Consider the following 25,875-nt stretch of genomic DNA (forward strand, 5'->3'; position numbering starts at 1 on the left):
AAACGTTCCTGCTTGAAATCAAAAGAGAACATTTTCGAGTAGTTCCTCGAAATCGAAATATGTCGAATTTTCCAGCTCCAACATATTTGAGTTAAAAGCGCCGATTAGTTCCACATATTACTGATAAGGTTCTTAGCACTAATATGGTCAACATTTAACACTAAAGGGTAATATTACTATAGACATGTCGAACCTGCAAATAAGAGCTCTGACGAAAGACAATATATTAGCTATTTTATACCAACAAGCGCATGTGTACAGTAATAATTTTTTCCTCGTCACTCCCAGAGCGAAAATTACCTTTAAGTCTTTGAAAGGCTAAAAAATATATAATTTCAAACAATATGATGAATATATTAATAACAGCTACCATCTGATGATTACGTAGTATGTGGAGTTTGTTGTCTTAAGTCAAAAACCTCTTACCACCTGAAATCAAGAAAGTGCAATGATGGAATGAAATACATGAATGTTTTCACTGAGTCTATGACTCACTACCTAGCTGTCCGAAATACAACCCCATCTCCTGATAAAAATTTCACACTATAATATGAGATAAATCCCCCCTTGCAACAAATTTCCGTTTCGGAGTGTAAATTATGAAAAATTCTATTCCAACCTGTCTTTCACTTATTCTTTTGAAGCTTCTCTCTTTATTCCTCTAATCCTTTTTTCACATTTAAGCATGGCGTATAGAGAGTCTTCATTTGTTTGAATTACAGAATTGTTACAAGTAATGGTTTGAATTGAAAACTCACTTTGAATGTTAGTAGCTTACTAAAAGATGACAGGTTTTATTCATCCTCATATTCCTCAATAGAACAAACGAAAAATTTATCGAAACACGAGGACTGAAGAAACACACGAACAGATGAATTGAATTGCCTTTCTTTATTGAAATTTATTTTTTTGCTTGAATGCCCCTATATATTACCTGACACGATCTGATTTTACTAGAAATAATACCAAAGACGCAGCTGGGCCATTCGAGGGATAACCTTGGCGGAAGAAATTTCACTGTAAAGTGAGCAAAGGAGAGACGCACTCAAGGGTCTAAGTCCGACCATTCACCAAAATTCTCCCATCTAAGGGATCATCGGTGGCGGCGTTGCTTGGATTGACGACGAGTTTGGTGGGTATCGATCTGCGTTATGCAACGTAATTCATTTCACAACCTTGCCAGTTATTGTCCGTTACCGCAGCTAGCGTGACGCCCGCATGCACTCACTTATCACTCTGCGGATGACATACATAATGAGCTATGAGCAAGGCCTGTCAAACATGCGGGCATAATGCAACACGCCTTTGGGCCAAACGGACGAGCGGAGGTGGTGGAGCGAGGAAGAGGGACGAGTGAATCGTCTCGTGCGCGAGGCCAACGAATACGCCCCACGGAGCGAGAGATAGGGAAAGAGAAGAGGAACGTCCGGCCATCCATTCTGTTGCACGCATTTATTTGGCGAATGAAACGCGTATATTTGATCAGGCACTCGAATCCGCAATGTCGTCAAATTCAAGTTAAAGTCTTAGGCGTCATGGCGTAGGCGATTAGAAGGGCAGGGATTGACTGCAGTTGCGTCATGGAGGCAAGCGTTTGTGATAACTTTTGCGAAACAATGAGTTCAAGACCTAATGCTCTGTGTTTATTAACCAGGGTTTATATTGAATCAGAAAACTATTGCGCTGATGTGAGTGTAGCATAGCAGGAGATTAAGAGAAAGTGCCACCTGCGTTCGTCAAATATTGAAGAAATATTACTGATAACGTGAATTGATAAATAATCGTCTCTAACTTATCCCCTTTCAGACTAGTTCCTAAAATTAATGCCTCGCCTCATTCACATGATTGATTATGGAAATTCATCCGACGACGGATTCCAAATTTATTCATGGAATAGTCATTAGTGATTCGAAACAGAGCTTTTCATATTTTAAATGCTAATCAATATTTTTGTCAAACAAAACACTATTTCTAGTACTTGCTCTGCACCTACGGCATGAGTGATCCTGGACGCAGGTCGGGTGGCGACCCACCAGGCTAGCCATCTTACTGCAAATACGCTACCTATACTTGTCCTCTCGATTCAAAATTTGGGTTCAAATTGTATTTTTGGCATTAAAAGACAAGCAATTTTCAATAAAGACTAGATTAGCGTCCTCTATCTTTCATATTTAGCGTCAGTGAAAATCCTTAAGAAAACATGAAGACTCCCAAAAAATATCATGATGCGGCATGCAGCTTTTTTTATAAAAAAATGTAATTCAGTTTAGAAACGCTACTATCTACATCATTAATCAATTCTTCTGAAACCAATATTTTTACCAAAAGAATATATTCAGGCACAATAAAGTATCAAAAATTTTATGAATTCGAAGGACATTAAATTGTAAACACCGACTGATAGTACCATTGATCAACATGGGCTCGTGACCCAAGAAATACGACAGAATAAGTCAACCTTGTTCGTACGCAACTGATTCAGAACTGCCGAATTAGTTTTGCAAATAAATAAACGCAGAGGTAAAGAAGTAATGGTTTATTTCATCGCGTATATTCTATCGAGCGTTTTTACTTCCCGTCCGTTGCGAAACTTAGGAACAGAATAATACATTTCGAATTATGAGAAAAGTCAAAAATCTCCTCCTCCGTTCAATAAATTAAGCCTCAAGTTTGTCACAATGAGATATATCTACAGTGAAAAATAAAATTCATTAACAATAAGTCTGAATGCCAATCACCATGACAAGTAAGAATGTAATTTAGATTGAATGCCTAGGGGACTTTAAAATAAGGAACGCATGTGGGAAGGCAGTGAGGAAAACATTTTACCCCAAGATCTTTGTTCGTATGACAACAAATGAAGCTTACGTGCCCTATTTTTACATCTAAGAAACCTTATTTGGGAAAAGCGGTTTATTATGCCCCAAATGATCCTTAAAAATATAACCTTTCTGAAATATTTATTTAACTTCTCTTCGGACACACCTCATGCAAATATGCATCTCACCGGGTCTGGATTATAATAATAACAATCCTTAATGCCCAAATAATGAACGATAATATCCTAATCACCCTTCCCTTTTTACTCTATATTTCTCTACGAAATTTTTCGCAATGGAATAATTTCATATAAAAACTGAAAAAACTCAAAGGGAATATTTTTTCGGCCAAAGTGTTTATAGGAAATTAGGGGAGGGACTTTGAAAACATAACATCATTAACATAAAAAATGAACTATTTCTCCAACAAGAGATAAAGACAGCTCAAGCGGCCGATGTGTGACACACGTAAACTCCGCTCTCTCATTCTGCCCAAATTCAAAAGCATCAACGTACTATCCTCGAAGTAAAGGCCCAATTTGCAATGCCTATTTTCTACCTCACTAGATGCAGAAAAAATTCTATAGTTCCCGAAAAAATTACATCGTATTTTCTAATGCAATCAGAGTCCAATCGGAAACAATAATAAAAATGCAATCATACTGGGGCACTTAAAGGATTAAAAATGATAATCCTACCGTACTTTAATATTGTAAAATTTATCATTGGAAAGAGGTGTACCGATGAGTCTTGTGAGGAAAAACGGGTGTATTCTAGGGTTTCGAAGGATAATGAGGACAGTTAATTATTTCTCTCAATTACTTCACGGATAAAATGTCCTTCATTCTAAAACAATTATTGCGGAAAAAAACTTGAAATTACACCATGAGGCCACGTGTCGATATTTATTGGAACCTTCAGCAAGCCACACTATTCACCGCTGCCCTCCCCACGTATATAATTCCCTTTTATTCCCGACCTCCCGACCGCCTCCCCCTTTCATCTTAATTTTTCCCCCTTCCCTTCCTCCTATTTCTCAACTCGCTTTCCTCCTCCACCCTCCCCACCTCCTCACATCTTACACCAACTGCCCTTTATTCCACCTTTCTTCACTTCCGTAGATGAATCGTTTCGGTCGAAATCTCCCCTATGGATCCAACACTATAGACATAAATTACGTTTAGTCCTTCTAGGTATTCCATCTATAGAGCTAAAGGTGGGGCACCTGGGCAGTCCCATTTTCTTAGGGGCATCCTGATGTCAGTGAAGCTTGCTTAGGAACGGAAATGGGCAGTGTCCTCCACAAGGTCTCTCTCTCTCTCCCTGGCGATCACTGAGATGAGCGCTTAAACATCTTCAGGATTTTTCGCCGTCCTTGGGTTACATCCGGGTCCATATCTTATATTTTTTAACCGCTTATCATCTTCACTGAAAACTATATCCTTGAGCGGCTTGCACAAAAGATTGCAGGTGCAAACAACATTCTTTTTTCAAAGGAATTAACTGAAAAGTGAAAGATTACGTAGAAAAATCATGATGATCGACCTCAAAATTATCTTAAAATAAATGATTATTCACTAATATTTTCTAGCATAAAATAAAAGCAGCTTGAGTTAGTAGTAATCGTAGAGAAGAATTACGAACTATTTCAATGAAGGATCACCTTGCAGACACATGCTTGCTAGTTGGTTTTAATTATTATGCAAGAGTGAAACGAGGCAAAGTACGCATTTCAAGAATTAAAGAGAACATCTGTAGAAGAGGAAATATACGTCAGGATTGACCACATACTATTAAACTAAGGATAATATAAAATAAAACATTCATTCGTCAATGACCTAACTTTGGTTTGTTTAAAACCTATCTGAATCGATGCATAGGTAGGCTAACAAATGTTTAATTTATAATTCCTCATTGCAGTAAGGTAACCAACCACAAGGTACCTACAGGAAACCAGAAAATGAGTCGATTTTCATCGCACTACATCTAATATGGATATTTATTGATTGAAACTAGTCAAATTTATTATTATTAGTAATGATATGCGCTCTAAGCTCTCGTTCGATTATTTAGTTCCTTTTGAAAGATGATATATTTATTTCACGTTTTTTCCTCTCATTAGGATTACTGAATACAAACCACATATTTTAAGCCAAAAATGCTTGATGAATACTCGCAGGAACCATTAAATTATATACGATAACGTTTTATTCCAAGAAGAAGAAGAAGACTTGACCTAAATTTAAGCAAGTAAATACTCTTTCTTAAATTTTTATAGGGGTTTTTCAAATCTCCGTGCAATATTCAGCATTATGATCACCTCTCCATACCGTCATGCTCTGTTTTCACTATTTCATTATGGGCGATTGTAACTACGAAATAGTTTTTAAGAGACCAGGAGAGAAAAACACGACGAAATATTAAGTAACAGCATGAAACTTTTATAAATTCCATCCATTTCAGCTGCAATATAAAATGATTGGTTTAGGAATGAACCTATCCACCTCGCCTACTTCGTGTAATGTTTCGAACTTTTAACTCTAAATTTCACACCTTGAGACGGCTGTAGATCAGTAATTCGCATTCATTAATCTGCCGAAGAAGAAAAATAGACAAACTGCAGTCTGGCATAAGTGAATTCTTCGAATTTATCCATATTTTAATTCCCAAAAAAATCCTATAGCTACTAATTTACCTTAGATATCTTTTTAAATCGTCCCAAAATATTTTGAACTTACTTTCAGGTATTCTGATTCTTTCAAATGAAATATTAGTTGTTATAATTTCGGATTCTAGTTCCTGAATATTTCCCAACAGATTACGATTGATATTCCTATACTTCCTCACGTAGACATGCGTGATTCATTTTAATTTACCTTTAATTAGATTAGAAAATGTGAAACTGAGCCATAAAATACCTATACCATATCATAGATGGGCTTACAAAACTCAAGGCCAACAAAGTTAAACGTTTAGGCAAACGTAACTAATGTTCTATTCTTTGCCTAACCTGGTGGGGTTTGGCGCGAAGCAAAATTGGAGCTCGAATTGCCCCTGTCCCGTAAGATAAAAATTTGTCCATGACGTCTACCAACTGTCATCAACTGTGGTCGACCGTGGGTGGTAACGAACATAAAGTGACACAATTTATCACTACCTTGAAAAACCATAATGGTCTGGAATTTTGGGCAAGTATTTGGTAGAATTTCCGTTGATTCCATCCTTTTGAATAGATTTCTGTCGCTAACTTCCGACTCCATAGAACCTTTTCGAATTTTTCCCGATCCACTCTCAACAATTTAAGCCGTTGAGGCACCGTCCACGGTTTAAATTTGCCACAAAATGTGACGCCGATGCCCACATACCATAGCAGACCGCACCCTCTTGTACCCGCACCTTCGGAGAAGGGTCGCATACAAGCCGAAGGTGGGGAATCGCATGTATGCCCCCCTTCTCCCAGAGCCATCAGCCCAATTCCTTCACCTGCCTCATGTCTCTTCCCCCACACAAACGCCATTAAAATCCATCTTTCCTCTCCTCCCCCCACACTGAATTCCCCTCACAGCCTACGCTATTCCCTTCTCCCAGTCTCCAATTCTTCCTCCTCCCCTTCTCGTCTATTTCTCCCTCATCACGACCTACTTCCCTAAAGGAGAACTTTCATAACCTACCTCCCTCCCAACCGTCTTGACTCCAGACTCCTTATATAAAAGCGTTCCTTAGTCCTCCTTCTTGAAGAATTAACTCGCCCCCTTCCCTTACCCCCTATTAAACCACGCACCTCCAATTGCCATCTCATTTCCATCCTCTATCACCCCCTGCCATCGCTATCTCTACCTTCCCCACTTTCCCTTATCTTTCACCTCTCTTTCTCTCTCACTTTTCCATCCACCTGTTCCTCTCCCCGCGGGGAGGGAGAAAGACTTCCGATCCCCAATTCACATACACACACACTCCTCCGAAGAAAGATCGTTTAAGTCCTCTGAAGAACTTCACACGCACAACCCCCGTTCGTCTTTCTCTCCCCAACCGATATGCACGACCGTTAGGATTTCCGCTCCGCGTTTAAAAACCGTTGAGCGTTCGTTTTTCCATTTAGAAACGGCGGGGCGACGCGGACTATTCGATTTGGTCAGCTCCTTGGAAACCGGAAATATTTTCCGTGGTCTTCGGTTTGTACAAGAAATCCATTCATTACTTCTCCCCATCTACCTCCTCCTATTTTCCAATGAACCCTTTCAAATTCCAGCAATTCTTTGAAATATTTTTTGGAGCACTCATTGATTTTTACCTTTTCCTTCATCTTCACTAATCGTTCTACAGAGTTTTGGTATGCATATTCTTATTTGTATAATTGTTAAATCCGGAGGATTTACAGAAAAACTATCATTTGATTTATCTTATTATAATATTTAATGAACAAAGGAAACCTAAATTAGAACGCTCTCCACTATAACTGGATGCCTTCTATGGGAGTCCAAATTATCAATGAAGGATACAGAATGATTTGTAACTTTTGTGAATTGCCAAAAAAATGTTTGCTATATATGCATTCATTGTTTTCATTTACTTGCTACCAAAATTTCTTCAATATCCGATGATGAGTGCATGATAAGGGGCAATTCATCCTAGATCAAATAATAGATACCTATTTCATTCTGTTGCCCTATCCTTTCCCACTAACGGCCGGCTCTTTTGCACTCATTTCCTTCCACCTTGTCCTCCTCATTCAAATAATCTAATTGGCATCCATCCCTTTTACTCTCAACATACACACACACAAACACACTTTCCCTCATCCTCGTCCCCGCCCACCCATCTGCGCATCCCGTCTCCGTACTTCTGGGAGGGCACGCGCCACGATCCAGCTGACTTGACTGGATGGCAACTTTCTGCGCCGGAAAATGACGGTTAAATAATTTCGATTTTCGGAGAAATGACGGTTGCGATTCCTTTGGTGGCAACAGAAAGGCCATTGCTGGTGTGCGTGATGGAGCCCACCTCCAAAGACGGGAAATTAAAATCGTTCGACTGTTTTTTCACCTGTTGTTTAAAAATAAATAAACAAAGAAGCTTGATTTTCTTCAGACACCGATGGAACAAATTCTTTCATTTACTGTGCAACAATTTCAGAGCGTAAAAATCATTCGCCTTGACTGGGACTCGAACCCAGATCCCTCAATATCCGGTCGAGTGCTGATATTGAGGGATCTGGGTTCGAGTCCCAGTCAAGGCGAATGATTTTTACGCTCTGAAATTGTTGCATTGAAATGCACATTAGCGGATGACTCCGTTAAAAGTTACTGTTGCGGCATCTCCCGCAGTTTCTTTGGAATCTTTCATTTACTGTTCATCAGGTTGAACGCTCGACAAGCCTCGGTTCAAAAAAGTTCAACCTAAGGAATGAAGGAGCCATTTAACAGGTCGTACTTTTGCAGCTAGTTCCGGTTAAGTTTTTACGTCTCTGGATTTTGAACTCACGTTGCATTTATCTCACTGAATTGATCTCACCTCGGATAAAAACGCAGCACTGAAAAATACATGCAACGACACCCAGCGAACCGAACAGATGCCCTCTTAAGAACTACCGACCCCTCTTCTAAAGAGATTTCATGTGTTTACGTAGACCGAACAAAATTTCAGTTTCATACATCTAAATAGACAATCAATTAAAATATCAATATGTTAAAAGTTAAATGCATACCATGTATTAAGGTACAGACATTTCAGTTCCTTCATATTCAATTACTGCTTCAGTAGCAGTCGGGGTGAATTTAACGACCATCACTTAAGACTCGATGATTAAGGACCTGCTACTCACCTGAGATAGGAATTCTGGCCTTAATTCTTTTAATTATCTTAATTTATTATCATTTTAATTGTAAGACGTATAATATTACCATAGCATGATAAGCCCATATATCAGCAGTGTGACGATTCCTTCACTGTGCCAATTTTCTTGACCCAAAATGTTTCACAAGGACATAAAACAATATCTCACGCCTCTTCTTGAGAATACAATGGAGGGGTATTGCGTTATTCAAAAAATTAACGATTCAAGTATTTCAATTCCATTTCTTCAACCTATGGAGAAAACGGTAATTATGGATGAGATCAATGATACTTACCTAGAAGGTATCTATGTTCCTCCAATAGCCCGGCACCTGTCCGGAAATGCTACCTCGAAGAGTATAGCTTGGGTGAAACAGATGCAGAATTGGCCTCAACCTGGAGAAGAAAAAAAAGCGAACAGATGAATTCGAGGAAATTTTTAAAATGAAGCAGATGAGGGGAGTCGTGCTGAGGAGTGAGAAAAGTGAAAGCCTTGGGTAGCTGAGGAGAGGGGAAGTTATAATGTCACAAACATAGTCTAGTCAAAATGAATGAGCCGCCATAATTTTAATAAAATATCTGATACTTACTTCGTAATAAAGAATGAAAAACTAAATAAATATGTAATATCAAGAGTTATAATGCTATACTCCACACAAATTCTAATGATTTTTGAAAAATGTATTTTTATTTGCATGCAAACAGTTAAAAGAGACTCTGTGCGGATTAAAGATTCGCCAATTCATATTCTTGCAATAACATATCATTAGAAGATTATGGCAGTTGTTTTGTCATATATACCGTCATAAAGGCGCGAATGATTTAGATTTTCGGAAATAGTTGTCATCATTGTCGGTCATAAAGCATTAATCCTCGCCTTTTCTTTAAGCATTACAATTGCGTGATGAATTCCTGTGATATGAAGGGAAAATCATTGTCCAGATTACGACAATTACGAACTGTACCGCTCGTACAGATACAAGGGTTTAGGCTGCCGATAGAATGAATTTTTCATCAGTGTAGAATAATACGGTGTACCAGCTCCTAACGCAAAATACATTCTAAAAACATGCTCGAGTACGAATTTGTTCAATAATTTTCTTTTACGCACATTTCACGGGGATTTCCATCACCATGCCATCTTTTACGGCACTACCTTGCGGTTAAATGCTGAGTAAAAGTGACTGGAAAAATGCATGCGATTTCATGGAGAACCGTTGAGATTTAACCTGCTCGTAGGAAACATTGTCTGACCGCTTTACAATCCTCGAATACATGACCCCCACGTCCTACCATGAAGGGGTCCGGGTGCTGCCCATGGCCACCTACGCTACGGAACGCAAATTAGGTCAGCAGTTTGAGCCATCTCTTTCAGGACAGGTGTCGCTCCGAGCGCTCGGCTAAGCCAGGTGTCTGTGAGAAACTTGAGAGCGCTCAGCTGATGGAGACATTGCATGAATGCGTAGGCCAGGCGAAGGACTCTCAAAAATGGAGGCAGTAGTGGATGGCGAAGCAAGGGAGGGAGTGAGAGAACTGAAGCGCAAGGGGTGATCAGTGAGGAATGAAAGAAATATCTTCGGAAATATGTACAATGGAACGCGGATACGATACAAAATAATATATAAATAAATAAAATAACTATCGTGCCAACTAATTTACCGATTAGAGTGTGAGTGTATATATATATATATATATATATATATATATATATATATATATATATATATATATATATATACTCAGAGATGAAGAGGGACCTGATGTAGAGTAGGATGTTGTGTTTTGCTATGGGTCATAAATTATTTAATTAGTAATTATGTCCATCCAAAAACCTACCTTAACCGGTAGATTACCTAATAATGATAATAATATATATATATATATATATATCATTTATGTAAAACGGATTAGATATCAATTAATAAGATTTTCTTTTCTCACATTAAAATAGTAACCGACAGGTTTACAAAATAACGAATTTTAGTAACCGAGTCACAAATGCTACAACATATTGACGAGATGTCATATAAAATAAATGGTATAACGGAAATTAAAACGTAAAAGTTTTGTTCCGATTAATTCAACCAAAATATTGGAGATTGGAAAAATTGCACATGTAAAACCGATGCATGCCAATCGGAGAAACTTAAAATACGTTAACTGTAGTTTCAACAGTTATTCAGATGATATTTTAATTCCCTGTTATATCATTGCTTAGTGCAAATAGTCCTTTCCCAAAAAAATAAAATATTACAGAGCTATTACGAATAGATAGATTTTAAACAGCATTTGCGTGTTTCTCCAGAGTTCCAAGTGAAAAGTGGAAACCTGCAATGGTAATATTTTTAAAGTGATTAACATTCAGTACTCGTCGAAATATTTCGGTGAAAACTTTTTCGAGAACCTAACCTTTGAATACTATAAAGTAAAAAACTTGGGAACCAGATATACCGACACTATTTCCTCCTATGTCATTCGGTTAATATAATCCATATTAAATGATCATTCACTTATGAATTTGTGTATGACTTTTCTGCCTCTCCCACTCTTATTTCCCCGAAGAAAAGTGTATTTGCTAGGAAATGTGGTAGAGAAACCATCGAGGATGCAAGGAATGAGAATGGTCTTGGGTGGAGAAATAAGATAACGGCAGACAATGAGGAAAGGGAGAGATCTCGGGAAGAGAAATTCCCGAGAACGACATGGGGAATGGAGACTAAGTAGCATGGAGAGAGGAAAGTAGAGTGGGCAAGAAGAAGGACGTTTGGTAGAATGTGGGGGAGTGATAAGGAAAGATGGAGGAGGGGGAACGCTGGGACGTTCGGCCAGGAAACCTTTGGAAAATGGGGTGGACGCCGGTTTTAGGTCGCATTCCACGGCGTTCCGGTCACGTGGTCAGCGTCAGGCACCAGAGACGCCATCGGAGTGAATAGATAGCGCGAACTTGGGACGTGTAGGGAAGGGGAAGGGAGGGGAAGGACTGGCGAGTGGAATGGAAGCTCGTTAAGGGAAGGAGAGAGAGAAGATGAAATGGTTCGGGGATGGGAATGAGGAGAAGGGAAGGGGAGAGGGCATGGGTAGAGAATGTTAGGAGGGAGGCGTGTCGTTCGTTACGTGGCGGTGGCGTATGGGCGAGTTGGCGAGAGGTCGCATCGGACCGAATGGCAAGGACGGATTTCGGGAAGTGCTAAATTTAGTTGCCGTGGACGGGTGTTTAACCGGAAAGAAGCTGAATTCTATCGCCACTCGATCGACCCATCGGTAAGGTAGCGGAAAAATGTCAAGTTGAAACGAGCATCCTGGAGTGGAGAAAGGTCTTCAAAAATTTTGTTTTCCCAGTTGTGTGTTTGTTCATGATTTTTAGTCACAGGTGGATACTTATCTGAAAAAAGACACAAATAAGAAAAAAGTACGGAAATAGGGTACCAAATACCATCTCAAATTGAACATTTGTAGGAGGACACCATTAACGTTGCTTACGAATTACTAGATAATCCGATGAAAATAGAAATAACGCAGCCTGTTGCTTACTGAGTTTTGTCAAAACCTAAAATTTTCCATGCCATGTACAAGTAACAACAACGAAAATAAAAACACATGGGCGTAGTAGCTCTTAAGTGAATGAATTTTATTTTTAATTTTTTAGGCTATGCGCTTCTCTATGAAACCTTTTAAAATCTTCCTCGCAAACGCTTTTATTATATAGATGATCCTTTTAGAAGTTAAGATATGAAATTTTAAGCAATTATTGGTGAAAGCAAGATCGTATTTAGCAACTCCAAAGGGGGCGTGTTTATGAACCATGCGTCCATGTGGTCAGGGACTATTTATTTTGTCCCTTAATACTTGTTGAAGTCAATTTCATTATGTCGACGTAGAACCTCGACTACTGCCCGCGGCCCAAATCTGGTGGAGCAAAAATTTTATCAAAAATCAAGAGGTGTCCTGTTTTTCATAAAGGGACATCGTAGTTCCTCGTGGGTGCCACAGGATTTGGACCCCCAATTTAATGAGTGGATTTAATGCAGACTGAGGCTTCATTTGGTCTGAGGTCTACCGTTACCAGTCAAAATATAATTACAGGATGGAGTTTTCCATAGCATTATTCCTTATTTTATGCATGAAGTTAATATAGATTATTTCGGCGTGATGGCTCGAAGGTTAACATCAAGAAGGACTTTCCCGAAAAGCATCCCCATTCACCCACGCTTGAAATCAGCTTTCGATTGGAGGGAAACTTGAAAATGTTTACGGAAAGAAATACCACTTGAAGCGTTTCACGTTTCCATAAAGAAATAATGTGACATCAGCGGAACGCTCGTCCTCGCCATAAATAACCTCCTGAGTTGCATTAAGGGCATTAAACCGGCACATGTCTCACTCTCACTCGCTGCGCTCACTCCGCAGTTCGTCGCAATGATGATGTGTTTGCCCTTCACTAGGGAGGGCAATAATTTCCTTGGCTGCTGTTTCCCTTCGCACCGCCGTAAAAGAAAACGTGAACCAGCCAAATACCTTTCCCGGGAAGTGGCTGTAAGCGGTGCGTGGAAGGCGAATCTTGAAAAATCTCGCTAGCTCGCACATGCGTCGCTAGCCGCTTGAAAACCACCCGGGAGAGCGAGCGACTGAGCACATTCCAGGGACACAAAAAGTGACCACAAGATTTTGCTTCCCGGCTTCCGGGCACGCCGGTGAAATAGAAGCAACGGGAGAGTGATGGGATCCGGGGGTGAGAGCGAGAGAGTGAAAAATACACGGGGCATTAATTGGACCGCGAATGGAAGGTCGCGCTAGATACTGAGGCGGGCCGGAGAAAGAAGAGTTAGCCCAGTTTAATGATGAATAGAAGTTGAAGGTGAGGTGCGGAGAGCGTCCTTTTTACCGTCAGGAATAGGTAAAAAATTCCATTTCAGGTATATTTAGTGTTAAATTATTAGGCTGGAAAGGGGCACTTGTAAAAACCACTTACCGAGAAAGTGAACTGGGAAGATGCAGGGAAAATACGATTATAGCCACGATTAAGAAATGCCTAAATTACGCGGAAAAAATATTTATTATTTATTTTAAAAATCTTCCCTTTCTTATACTTCTTTGCACTTTATCTCCAATACTTTGCTAAAAATACTTTCGTTAACGTAAATCTTGAACACTATGGGCAAATTCTAAAATTGAGCATAGGGCATTCCTGGGTAATTTGTTTTCATGATTGTAGAATTAAGTTTATTCAGAAAGCTATAGAATATCGAGATTCAATACATTTTTGATTCAAAATAGTTTGAAAATAATAAGATTGAAAAAATTCACGTCATATATGAAAATAAAAGTAGTACCTACCTCTAGGGAAATATGAAATGCACAACTGCTAGTTGATATAGGTATGACTGTTATCCATTACCCATTACGTCGCAAGATGACTAACATTTTTCGACTTAAAGATGCCCAAAGGGCAAAGATGTTAATTGCAAACTTTGGCTACCATGACCTGAAGGGCGAGGTCATGCGGATTCTTTCACTCCTAAATTGTATTTTGAATGGAGAAAATGAATATTTTTACAATCTGACTGCAAGGCCTGAAATTAAATTTTATTTAATGAGAAATAGTTGCATTTATAAGAAAGTCCAATTTAATTCATTTTTTCTAATAATATGAAACTTAGTGTATGCAATGTAAATTGAATAAACATGAAGGCTACTGTTGAGTACTTACATAATATTTTATTAAGGAAAAAGGGAATTCTGTAGATAATGCGAAAAAAGTGTCAAAAAAGATGAGACAAAATGACAATTCGCTCTCGGTAAAAAATGTGAGGTGAAGACGAATGTTCGAATGAAATCATTTCTTAATGTGTTCAAGGATATGCGATTGAAACGAAAGTAAGAGCCGCCACGTGTGCGATGACCTGTTTCTATTTCAAAACAACTTGTTCGCTAGTCTCATGCCTCAGAAACTCCAGACGCTCATCGGGATTTCGTGAGTATCAGAAAACCATGGCCTTAAGACAAAAAACAATTTCTAATCCAAATACCTTATTCGTGAAACTATCAAACCAAAGTTTTGATGAAAATTTCTAAGACCAAAGAACGAAAGCTTTTGTGAATACATTACAGTGAAGGATTAACGTCAGGTGCGGCAGGTTAGCCATTCTGCACCGTGGAAATGCTCTACTTTATAAAAGGTTGGTGGAGCGGAATGAAATAGTGGAATGAATAACTGAATTGAATGCGAGCGGAAAGTTTTAAACATGTAGTTTTATGTTTGGGTTTGGAAAAGTACCAACTGGAACAATAAACAATTCTAATCCTTCGACTGGTGCCATATCGCACCCTTCTCCCTCGATTATTATTTCCGAAATTTTCAATAGGATATCATTTGCAACAAAGCTGAGGCCTTGGAAAATAAGGTAAGGGAAAAGCACCGATGGATAAGTCGAGTCTGGTCTCGTTCCTCTATGCAAGTGATTGATCGTCTTGACGGCTTTGGGGCGAGGAAAGCGCCGATGAACTAACTTTTACATCTAAACGAAGACTGTAGCGCGCATGCGGTCAACACGACGGTAAGACCGCTACAAATGAGAAACGTAATAGATAACTACTGAAAAAATGGATTCTCCTTCCCCAAAAGGCATTAAAACTGAAAATTTTAATACTCAACTGAATTTTTAAACACCGAACATCAGTCTTAATATTAGGTGCACACAGTAAATACGGAAATACTTCATGTATTTGAATAATTTAACAAAATAGTATGTACATCAATGAAGTATTTAATGGTCAACCAACTGATATTATGATTAAATGTCACAAAAATTATCTTTTTATTATTTCAACGCAAAAAAGAAATTATAATATGAAACTTAAACACACATGTATTTTTTATATATCAAAAGCAGCGGTCGCAGGCCATGTAAAAAGAAGTCGATGGCCGCGGAATCACATTTGATCCAATCGATGAGAAAGAAATACATTTACCAACGCGTTATATTATTTTGCATGCGTAATTAGTAAATCAAATGTGTAGATATACGTTGATCGGAATCGGATCTGCACGACATTTTAATTCAAGGACTGCATGTAACCAACCGTATTTTACCGTTTGGTGACGTGGACTAAATCTCTCGGTGAATTCAATCAGCAATATCGTATCAATCACTCACATTGACCGCTGAATGATATTTTTCATTAAAAACGAATGGCACCTGGAATTCACCTTATTATATTATATAAAAATATTAATGACAACAAAAAGAATACCCAAGGAAGGCCCAATTAGGAATTTTCTATCAGCCTAAAAACTGGATAAGAGGCATTTGGCTGCTCTCATGCCAATAGTTCATAATGCCAAATAGAATGAGTGATATCTTGGGAGAATAAAACAGCATCAAATCGCCAGGACCTAATGAAATGAGAACACATAAAACATCCCCTTTATTCCTAGCAATAGGGAAGGGATGGGGAGGGGCCAGGACCAAATGGAACCCTGCGCATTAATCACACACCCACCCGCGCAACGACGGCTCCCCATTCTCTCTTTCAATCCTCAGCGCTGGAGTTAGCCACGGAGCGAGCGTGAAAGGCCCAGCGGCGGCGTGATTCGTCCGGCAGCTGGTTTTTTCGGAGCCGGCAGAAAATAAAAGCAAAGAAAATGACTAGGAAAACAGAACGAAGCAAACTTAAAAAAAAAGAACTATAAGGTGAGTCCGAGGTAGAAAGGAGAGCTGTTGTATCTCTCCCACACCTCCCTATCCCATCCCTCTGGAGCATCGAATTAGTCGCCGGGACTGGTTCAATTTTATCGCCGGGTTCTGGAAGGCCATCATTTTCCTCGGGGAAGGGGAGAGTGTTGGGGCCGTGAAGGGGGAGGGGGCGGGAAATGGGGGAAAAAGAGGCACGCGCCCGCCGCCGGGGCGAATCACGCCCCTGTCTGACTTGACTGAGTGGGTGGGCGGCGTTGTTGAAAAGGGCAGCGGCTGGGAGGAGGGCGAGAAAGGCTGGGGGAAGGGGGGATCATCATCTGCTGGCGCGTAATAAAAGGGATGCGTGGCGCGGGGGGCGGTGGCAGAGGAGGAGCGGTTAATGGAGTGAGGAGTGGGATGAGATTGAGGGATCCAGGAACATCGGGCAGAGATGGGGAGAATTAATGAGATGGGAGAGGAAAATAGAAGGGGGAAGGGGGGGTGTAAGATTCGCACTCGTGGGGAATGGTAAAGGCACATGAACTGAGACCAAGAAGGGGTGGGGTACACTGTTTAAAATTTCTATCGGATGAGCGGTGAGGGAAATTCACCATTCCTGATGATTGTTTCAAGTACTGTGGCTTTCAAATGAGCGTTTTCTTTTGCTTGGTTCTTCATTTCAAAATGCATTGCTTGACTTGAATCGCTGGGATTGCAGAACAGCTGCTAATCGTATTCTCCAAATAATATGAAGGTCGATGGGCTTGGATTCTTCGACAGGTGCATTTAATTGAAGGATTAATACCTCCTTCAAAAATAGTTTTATATTAAAAGGTAAATTCGCGCGATTGCGTAAACAGGTAATAATACTAGGATTAGTGCTTTTTTATCTTCTGAAAAAATTCATATTCCCAAAATATCTAACTTTTAACAAAATATTCCGAGAGAGATTCTGTGATGGTAACTAAAAAAGTCAGTAATAATTATACCTTGATCCTGATATAATTAAAAACTTGTTAACAATAGGCTCAGTCGTCATAAGAAAAGATAAAAGAAGTGTATGTTAAATATAGTATCTATGGTATATCTTAGGAAACCCAAACTTAAACGGGTTTACGCCTGAATAAAGCAACAAACTACGCTAAATGGACATACTGAAGAGATACTATATATACTCTCACATCGACTTTAATGTGGACAATTTTTAAATGTAGAATCATGACAGTGAACTAAATTAAAAAAACGAACTACTTTCTACATTATTAGGATGTTAACAAAATTACTCTTTTTTATTTTTAAATTAAAATGCCCTTAAGTCATAGCATAAATTTGATTGAACACGTTTAAACTTCGAGCCTTGTCACCTATTATTTTAGGAGGCAATTCAGATTAGTTATCCTTACGACTGTACCAATCGTAAGAATAACTAATCGGAATCGTCCCCTAAAATAATAGGTGACAAGGCTCGAAATTTAATCCAATCATGTTCACTTGCGAGCAATGAATAAAAAAGTAAGGTAAACAAAAAATGTTCATCATCCAAAATATATACGTAATTTTAACAAATTACATTATGATGCTAAAAACTGAAAACGATATATGTGGGTACGTAAAATGGACATGTACACTACTGAGCATGAACAATTTTATTAACTGGCAATTCCAGCACCAATTAATGAATTAAAATGCAGTTATTTTCTTACACTATTGTATTTTTTGTAACCACACAGCCGATTGAAAATTGAGATGTTACATAAATATTTTATTCGACGAATTATTTCTTAACTTCACAATCAGATAATCGATTTTATCATAATGGTGGCTTTGTTTGACATTTAAAAATATTATTTGGTTTCACATCACATTTTTCTAGGATGATAAGAGCGACACAAGAAGGTGCCATCTTTGGTAGTGTAAATTTCTTCATAAATATTAATGTTCCTTGACGGCCAATAAAAAACATAGAGGAGTGTGGCGCAAAGCGTGAAACGTCAGGTGAAGAAAAAAAGGAGAATCTGAACATCGGCTTGGGCGCTCCATAGACTATGAAACCTATAATCCTGCGCTGTCGAAAAGGATGATAACGGTACACATGCGTCTTCCATCCCCCCCCCCAACCGCCTCCCCATGGGTTCGTCGGATGCGGGCCGTTTAGGATGCGTTGCGTGGAGCTGGCTGCTTTGGATGATGATTATTTCGATGCTCGTCACCTGTCCCTCGGGCACGAGGGACATATGGCTGGGGTCTCCACTCCGGTCGGTGGCGAGATGGGCGGCGGCGGATGAGGAGGTGGCCAGGGGGGAGGGGAGGGCAGGTGAGATCTGAGGGATATAAAGAGTGGAGATGAAGGGAGGGAGGAAGGGCGAGAGGGTCTGGATGCAGCAGCACAACAGTCGCAGATGCCACCATCTCACGGGGTCCGCTCCAACAGAGGGAGGGATGGAAGGAGTGAATTCGGGGGAGGGGCGCAAACCCCAAAGCCATCTTGAAGGCGTTCAACCAACATCGCCGACGTGATGGGGGGGGGGGAGAGAAGAGAGTTCTCCCTCAACCCCGTCTTCGCCGCGGTTCGGCTGCCGGGATGCGATCGGCTCGGGGGAATCCGAGAGGCTGCGATGTTTTTGTCTGGAAGTTGCACACGGACGAGGCAGTCGTGTGTGCGGGCATACCTGCCTGTACCGAGCACCGACAGACTTTCTGGAGCTGTGGTATCTGTCGTGGGAAAGAAATAGTTTGGAGGGTCGATGGGGACGGTGTCTGGGGGAACGCGATTGGAAACCTTAGCAATACATCTGATTTGGGAATTTTCAGAAAAACTTCTGTCGAAAATTTATCGTAGGGTTTCATCTAAAGAGAGGGGATGGAGTCATGCGAAGGGATGGCTGCATGGGACCCATTCAGTCCATTAACACCCACCCCTACAAATAGACCGTAGTGATAGTCGGAATAGTTTGAGAGAAGGGAACCTTGAGAGAGAGAGAGAGAGAGAGAGAAGGGATAGAAATAATGGTACTAATCTGTTGTTCAAGTTTCGCCTTGGGCCACAGCGAAAGTTTAATCCAGCTCATGGATAGCCTGGAACATGTTCCGAGAATCGCAGGTCAAATACTGAGGCTTTCCAAATGGAATCCGCTACCTTTGAGTCAGTTGATGATAGCGCTATCCACCACACATAACGAGGTTGGTATCGAGAGAATGTCGGTTCTATATTAAACCATGGTTGGCAAAGGTGACAACAGGTGCTCCAAAAGAGATACACTATACAACAAACCAATAAATGAAGAAGAGGAATTCGCAAATTATAGTGATGAAATGATCTCAGTGATTCAAAATTTTATGGACATTCAATCTGAAGAACGATTCTGTCAAGTTTACGTCGATTAAGTCGAAGTTTTCATGAAGGGCGTCGTTTGATATAAGTAATTACCACGTGAATATTCGAAAAATGGGGCCCTGGTTTCAAATAATTGATATTATGAGATAACATTAAAAAAGCCACTTCATCAATTAGTCAGAGATTGATTGCTACAGATAACCAATCCACTCAATTCTATTGCTCTACATGTTTTCAGAATGTTATTATTTTCAAGTCCACCGCTAACCCATCAATCATATATAGTAGAGTTCCCCTCGTACTAAGCCCTAAGCTATGTGAAATTAAGCCAGCGGGGTAACGTGGGCCAATTCCTTAACTTATGCTGCCGAAAGTTTCCCCAGAAAATTTCCCCATGAAGACCCGAAAAATCGCAGAGCTTGGGGAAAGATGAGCGCCTCCAGATTCACTCCGATTTGAACGCGGGTCTTTCGGGCAGAAGCCAAATGCTCGCCTCCCTCGACTGCCACACCCCTGAAGTCTGCCAAAATTTGAATTTCGTTCTGTGCTTCCTCGGCAATACTTTCTGTTTACTTCTACTTTCTCACTGCTTTCAAACTATTGCGTCTGAAAATGTAGTCGAGTTAAAAAAATATTATAAACCACAGCAATCATCCTTAAGGTGGGTTTTCTAGGAGATGGTTGTGCTCACCTAAAACTAAGCCCAAAGGCGTACCGTGATGCGTGATTTATCACGCCGCGGCGTGCGAAATCACAAATCACATCCTTTCTTTGGGTCACCTGCGGTTTCCCAGGAAGATCAAGTACTCGAACTAGAAAAATCAAAAAGGTTGGCTGAAGATGAGGGTTCCCAGAGGCATCATTTGGCATCGAAATCGAACCAGTAGCCGAGCGCTCTATCCTTCCATCTACTCTGCAGCTATCCAGTCACTCTATCTTTCCGTCGATAAATACTTTTTATAAAAAGTAATGAATAAATGCAACAAAAGGAAAAAATGGAAAATAAAAAATAGTAAAATTAAAATGGAAAAGGCACAAATCCGGTTAATATAATCGACGAGTCATTCAAAAAACTGGAAAAGATTTTCAAAGTCAAAATATTTGCTTGCAAAGCATTTTTCTAACTATTCGCTTTCAACATGATTCGGATTTCGCAGCATTCGATATCTCCGAGGTTCTGCTATGTATGTCAAATTGGTGTACTAAGTATGCCACTGTTGGTGGTGAAAATCCATATGTTGAAGCAAAAGGTATTCTCAATGTTTTTCATAGTATGTGAAATAGATCTACACTAGAATAGAAGTGACCGATTGTTTCTGGTTATGTTTGCGGTATTTCGTGCGAAAACTTGTCACGCTCCGATATAAATATTCCGCAAGATAAAGAAAGACCGAATGGAAATTAATTTAATAAGATGATTATTATCATTACATGTGTTTGTTTATCTCTGTTAATCGACTAACCATTGCATATATTCTACCCTCGTCAAACGATCGGGACATTCAGGCTATTTGGGTTTTCGAAAACATCGAATTATCCGAAATTGAAACTTACGCTATTTGAAACTCAGCATATCCGCTTCAATAAAACTTGGTTAATATTTTAAAGCTGGTTTCTTGATTTTGACCTTCAAATGATTGTTTTTCCAGGGAATAATTTAAAATTTCAAGCATTCAAATGCTTTCCCTCACGATCAACATTTGGTATGCATTCCACTTAACTAGTTGTTTACGTCGCTTTTGGAACCGCCATCAAGAGCACAGGGAAGTAGTTCTATTTCCCTGTTTCACGGCAGTCATTTCTGAAATGTAAGATATCAGAAATATCACTGGAAAGAAAAATTTCTATTAAGGCTCGTGTTTCACGGACAAATTAATGTCAACTGATTGAATGGTGGAAATTTCTCTTCGGTGTTAACTTGATTTATTTAGGGGCATTGTGTCACGAAACGAATCACGACCCACCGTAAGCCACGCACGTAGCTGTGGGAGTGACCAGGAAGTGACCACGAGGGGGGCGGAGCAGGAGACGTCACGATAACGATGGAGAGAAATAATCAACAGCAACGCTTTGCTACTTGGTACAGTTAAAAGGGACCTATATATCAGAAATTGCGGCCATCAAGAAGCCCAGTATTTTGTCCCTATCGAAGAAAGTCCACACGAGTATGAATGGAAAACAGGCCGAAAGAAGTTCCACAAAGGTACATGAAGATGACGAACTCTTTTCAAAAACATCTGAACAGAAGCAAAACTATGACAGCGGTATGAGTTTGATTTGCATGTATGTTACCGTCATGTCCTCTCAGTCCGTTCAATCATGACTGCCGCAGAAAAACAAAGGGGGGCAGGTTGTGATATTTCTGTTTACTGCAAATGTTCCGCATTATACGCACAACAATGTACTTTCATGTGCGTATCACTAAAGCAATTAAAAGTTGCAGGTCAACACAATATTTGCAGCTGAGTGAAACTTTTTCTGCCTCAGAGCGTATATGTATATCACTGGTTTTCTCCTCTTTTTCTTTCTTTAACGACCAATTTCCTGAAAGAAAATAGCTATTCACTTAAGATAGTCCTTCAGATGGAATTCCACGGTATCCAAAGATTCAATATAGTAAATTGTAAAGATGAAAATACTTAGAAGTAATTAAGACTTCATATCGCTTTGGAGAATATTTCAATGATATTCAGATTAAATAAAAAAGTCATTGCAAAGAATCAAAATGATACGTACATGCATGACCCTAAATGCGTGTGTTATATGTGGAGGAAATTATATTGACTGGTGCGAGTATTATTTCTAAATGCATGACATTTCCGATTTTACTTCATTTGTGTTTATAAACCTCTGGGTTTTAATCAAATAATACAATTAAATGGCATTATGCCAGTTTTTCCAAAGGAGCCTTGAGAAGAATGGGATGTCTCAAAAAACGTTTCATGATTTCAAATGTCTTCCTGTCACTGTTCTCGCTCCATACGCCCAATGCATCTTGAATATCTTTCTCCGACCTCTTCCAATGAGTACATGTATTTACTTTGATCTATCGTCTACACTTAACTTCTCCTTCCGATTCCTCTCAGTAGTTCTTTCTTGATCTACCATTAATTTCGGCATTTCTTCATAGATTTTCATTATTTTCCTTATATATATGACACCGAGGAAGTTTTGCCTACTATTACGAAACCTAACAGAATCCTACATTATCCTATATTTTTTAAACCAATAGCCTGCCACTGAAATGTCTTAGCACACTTCTGCCGTGGTGCTGTTTTGGGCTATTTGCCAGTTTTGTTTTAGTATTTATCTTTATCATTCTTGTTTTTCAACAACTCCTCGTCTGAATGTTTCTCCACAGGCTATTAAGTCGCTCAACCGTGACTCGGCAATAAATTTCACTCGCTTTACGCAAGATACGTCAGTTTTTATCGCATCATTCTACCTTTTTCATGAGACGTGGTTCAAATTTACTTTTTATTTTCCCGGTATCGCCCATCGCTCGTTCCTTAAAATAGAGATCGGAATAAAATTCCAGGAATACTCGCTGCATTGTCAAGTTACTACTTGAAAGAGATACGCACGGCTACCGAGTACTTTTGCGTTTGCGGGTATGAAACGCATTTAAGAGAGCTGACCCAGCTGCCCAAAGACTTTCTTCCCCCCCCTCTGGATAACTCTTCCTTCCCTCATCTCCTTCCCATCCCATTCCATCCTACGATTTGAGATACGACGTCACGCTTCTGCGAACGGCAAAACAATGGCCTACACTCCGGTATGAGGGAGGGAATCAACCGCTCTTCAGATTTGGGATCCCAGTGGCCAAACAGGGACACGGGAGATGGTGGCGAGGAGTGAGCGAGAGAGGGAGAGAGAGTTGGGTGTGGGTGAAAGGAGCATTCCTCCCGATCACCCCTCCGCCCCCGAATCCTCCACCTCCTCCGCGGATGTCCCTCCCACATCGTCCGCCTCTCCATTCCCGTCCCACCGGCCCCAACCAACGTCCACGAAGAGGCCTATCTCGACGTCCCCTTTCCGGCGCTGCCCCCACCTTAATCTCGCAAGCCATAAGCGTCACCCGCCCCACCCTCCCATCGCCGCGGCGCTCACCTCATTACCCCTTCTCACCTACCTCGAGCGGGAGGAGAGGGGGGGGAACGAGTTGATCCACGCGTTATTTCTTCTTTTTCTAGTGTGCACAGGGTTTCCTTAGAGGGTCGAGAATGTCAAACTCAGCCGGAATTTTGAGGTGGTGCCGTTATTCTTCTGCTGACCCCTAATTTTACTTGAGCAGCTCACGCATTATCGGATCTTAACGAAGGAAAAGTTGAGTTTGAAGATTTGGCACATACTAGCTGGCGATTGTGTTACTGATGGCTCAAATGTTAAAAGCGTGGAAGGAATGAAATCAGCTCACTCCAGTTCATCTAAATGTAAGGGTAGCGGTTTCCAATTCTCAAAGAAAAAACTATTTATTGGCTTACAGTAAGGCACAGAGGTTGTCACAACACAAGATAGTTTTAAGAATAATCAAATAATATACTGTAGAATACAGATGAGTAAGTGTGAAGCATAAATCAGAATAATAAAGTATAAACTACTCTACAGGGTGTGTTCCGAAAGTAATGCAATTATTTTTTTAGAGTAATTTATTGAACATATTTGCACAAACAATTCTTCAAAGTACTGCCATTGGGTCTCTAAATATTTTTTCCAGCAACTCTGCCATGGCCGGTACGCGCCCTAGAAGGCGTCTTCAGGGACCTCTCGTAAGGTCTTCGTCACGGCTCATTGAATCTCTTCGATGTACGAAAAGTGGGGTCCATTCAGGGCTGCCATAATCCGAGGGAACGAAAAGAAGTCTGCTTGGGCGATGTAAGGACTATATGGGGGGGGGGGGGAAGCGTTGGTACCCGGTGTTTGGCAAGGAACTCCCGGACTCGCAGCGCGTTGTGGCAAGGCGCGTTGTCGTGATGGAGTCGCCAGGTAGCGGAGATGTCTTTTCTCGTCCTGATGACTCTTTTTCGGATTCTTTCCAGCACATCCACGTAGTAGGCAGCGTTAATTGTCTGTCCTTCAGGAATAAACTCCTTATGGACCACTCCTTCACTGTCAAAAAAGACAATGAGCATTGCTTTCACTTATAATTTGCTCATTCTTGCCTTTTTTGACTAGGGGGACTGGTCGGTGTGCTACTCAGAGCATAGGCGTTTTGTTTCTGGGTCTTATTCAAAAACCCAAGTTTCATCACCAGCGATGACGTCGTCCAAATAATCTTCAGTAGTAATGCGAAACACAATAGTAGACGACAATTTCAATTCATTGGCAACCATCTTGATACTCAATTGACGGCCAGAGTCCAACACTGGTCGATTACGAGCCCCATTGTTGTCGGTTTTGCTGGTTGACAGCCGCCCAGAGCGCTGTTCGTCGTGTACCTCTTCCCGGCCCTCCTTAAAGGCCTCTAACCACCTCGAAACTTGTGAGTAGGACAAAGCAGAGTCCCCGTAAGCCACACGAATCATTTATTAATCTCCTCAAGACATATTTTTCAGTTAAGCACAAAACTTAGCAATCGCGTAACGTTGCTCGATCGTCGATTCCATTATTTCGTGACACGGGCGGTGCGTAGAGGTTTACAATAACTGACGTCCTGCCGCTGTCACAACTTGGAGAGCACTGGGACCGGATTCGCGGCAAAGCTTTGCGTCGTCCCCCCACCTACTCCAAGCGGTTCGATCCCACTTCAACCAATAGGAGCGGCGTGCGAAATTTAATTGCATTATTTTCGGAATGCACCCTATATTCCAACAACGAAGTGCAAATTCCCAAAGGTTGGTTGTGATTGATGAGGTAGTACTCACCTCAAACTAAAACCACCACATTCAGGTTAAATGGGTCTCTTACTTTCCCTACAACTGCTGTGGTTTCTGTAGAAGTTCTGAAATCCTAACAAAATTGTACCGCTTGGATTTCAGGTGTGGTTGTCCCTGATTCTGTCATCATCCGGGATTCGAACCCAGGGTCTTTGGTTACTACCCCTACACTTCCTCTTAAAGGATACAATACGGCAAAACTATCGTGTTATTAAACGCGTATATTTGCACTGTTTTCATTGAAGTAAGAGATGTGAAGTGGTAGACGAATTATGTTTCCATATCTTTGTTCCTTAAGGGGTAAGAACAACGCTACTTCAAAGAAATGATACGTTAGCTGC

The 25,875-nt window shown here is 40.4% G+C and overlaps 1 long non-coding RNA gene across 1 annotated transcript in view; it reads right to left on the minus strand.

Moving 5' to 3' along the window:
* LOC139697495 (uncharacterized) overlaps positions 1-25,875 on the minus strand; it is a 146,016-nt gene that overhangs the window by 61,234 nt on the left and 58,907 nt on the right. Inside the window, exon 2 of the long non-coding RNA XR_011702786.1 lies at positions 8,948-9,047. This is a non-coding gene — a long non-coding RNA (uncharacterized lncRNA). The remainder of the gene's footprint in view (positions 1-8,947; positions 9,048-25,875) is intronic.

Source organism: Hetaerina americana, unplaced genomic scaffold (assembly GCF_022747635.1).
Source record: "Hetaerina americana unplaced genomic scaffold, ioHetAmer1.1.p SCAF_78, whole genome shotgun sequence".
NCBI classification, from domain to species: domain Eukaryota; kingdom Metazoa; phylum Arthropoda; class Insecta; order Odonata; family Calopterygidae; genus Hetaerina; species Hetaerina americana.